This window comes from Physcomitrium patens, chromosome 14, assembly GCF_059467195.1.
Source record: "Physcomitrium patens ecotype Gransden chromosome 14, ASM5946719v1, whole genome shotgun sequence".
Lineage (NCBI taxonomy): Eukaryota > Viridiplantae > Streptophyta > Bryopsida > Funariales > Funariaceae > Physcomitrium > Physcomitrium patens.
The window spans coordinates 7624279-7626579 of NC_143423.1; the positions used below are offsets into that span (position 1 = coordinate 7624279).

Genomic DNA, 2301 nt, shown 5'->3' on the forward strand with positions numbered 1-2301 from the left:
AATATATTCTTTCAAGAATCATCAAAGATGATTCTTAAATATAGATTAAAACTATTAAATATATCACATGGTTATACAAACTTCTAGAAGATTTATATATTTAAAAAATTATTATAGAAGTATGATACAACAAACAAGCTTGAACATGCTAAATGATTTGTAGGAAGTTTTTACAAAGCTTTTTGTTAACAAATAAATATAGAAGCAAGATCAATGCATCTTTTAATCTTGATAATATATACACATAAAAAAATAAAAAATAAGTAAAATCAGTTAAAAATTCCTTATTTATTAATATTTCATGTGTTGAAGAAAATATTGTAATCTATTTTATTCTCATATTAATGTCTTCATTTATGCATGAGAATATCCATAAACACCTAATTATAACTAAAATTGTGAAATGTACCAACATCAAGATGTTTGCAAACACGAACATGGAAATAATTATGAAATGGGTGTTTAACACATGGACTATAAGGTCCCCATCATCACAACAACCAACTCCGACTGTGAGTTGCACTCATGGTGGACAAAGGACCTATGGACGTGACCAGTTCAGTGTTTCTTACACGCTTCAACAAGAAATATAATTACATACACACACACACGCATATGAATGTATGTGTGTGTGTGTATATATATGTTTTCACACATCTTATTGCTTAGGGATGAGCAGCTGGTAAGTGAGCTTTTTTCAATACATAAAAGAACGAAACTGTGTCAACATGTTGGATGTCTCCGGAGCTCGAACGCCAGTGACGGGATCGATACAATTCCATCGTCGTCTGCTCATGTCTGTCTGTGTGTCTGTCTGTCTGTGTGTCTGTCTGTCTGTGAGTTCAGCAGTTACATTCTCGACATCTTCTTCTGGCCCTGAATTCGAAGTTGACGCTGTCAGGATTTTGTTTCTCACCGTGAATTTTCTGAGAGCCGTGGTAACCTTTGAGGAAGACGATGATGCTACGTCTGTCACACAGTCACAAACTGGTACGTTCGACTAGCCTGCAGCTCATGGGTGACGCTCCAAAACACATGCAGATTGCTGCAATGGGACTGTGGAATCGTTGGAGTCGATCCCACCAGAAGGCACCACCCTTTTAAGGTAAGTCTCACAGTATTCATAGTGTAAAAGACCATATTGTGCTGTTAGGACTGTGGTGTTTCCAGGTCGGAAGATGAGTTTTACATAGTTATTTTGCGTGTCCTTAAGCTTGTCCAGGGTTCATCGATTGCATAGTTATCAGTAGTTTTAGACTACTGATTGTGTTCGAAATCCTGTGCGACCAATTGAAGAGTTCTGGGAAGATAAAGCTCAATCCAAATGTTCGCTGCTCCAGATCCTAATGCTGATAAACCAAATGCTGAAATATATGGTTATATGGGCACTTAATGTACACTGGGGACACAAGCTACGCCACGACCTCAGAGAACAGTTGAAACGAACAACAGACACAGTGATAGTTTATAGCTCGTCGGCTGCTAGACCTATATCATCCCCAAGCCTTGTAAGACAGGAAACAGATCAATACTATTGAGCCTTCGTTGCTAGAAACCCAGATCACCACATCGTGTTTGTAGGCACGTCCACAAGAACGAGCGAATGTGCCCCCATGCAAAATTGAACCAGGCTAAAACTCCGACAAGCAAAATGGTGAGCTTCCAGTTCAGATGGGGATGTGCACGAGAGGCACTGATCAACATCAGCACATAGATCATCTATTACTCCCTCTGGTTAAGTTCTGATCAAACAGCCCAACTTCCGAAAACCCACCGATCAGTGCTTCGAACGGGGTTTACATCGAGTTCCATGGAACGATGGCCAGAAGGATCAAGACTTTCATAATTGTTCAGCCCATTTGTAGGGAATAGTTTGGAGTTTGGACTTGAAGAACCGTCGCCGTGGTTCACACTTCGTCGATGCTCGCCCAAAATGGTTCCTAGTCCTGCTTGCGGTGTTGGTAAAGAAACCATTACACCAACCTGTCTTTGATTGATAGTATAATACAAATATGCATATGTATATATGACTTTCGACAGAGAGATATGTATGTTAATTATACATAAATGTTTGAGTTTCTGTGGATGTGCGAGAATGAGAAGCAGTTCCTTTAAGATGAAAGTAAAAAGCTTTGCACCATTCTATGTGCGAACAGGATTGTTGCAACATGCTTCATCTGAAAACCCACAAGTTCTTTGCTGATACTGGAATCTGCAATTAGGGAACTGCAACTCTATTCTGTGGTTTTCTTATCAAGTTGGTTTTGTAGAAACTATACAGATAAGGTACATTACTGCAAA

The 2301-nt window shown here is 39.0% G+C and overlaps 1 long non-coding RNA gene across 1 annotated transcript; it reads left to right on the forward strand.

Moving 5' to 3' along the window:
• Positions 1-204: 204 nt before the first annotated feature.
• LOC149987830 (uncharacterized) lies at positions 205-2043 on the forward strand. The gene is made up of 2 exons (XR_016506306.1): positions 205-1105; positions 1341-2043. It is a non-coding gene; the product is annotated as an uncharacterized LOC149987830 (long non-coding RNA).
• Positions 2044-2301: the final 258 nt, after the last annotated feature.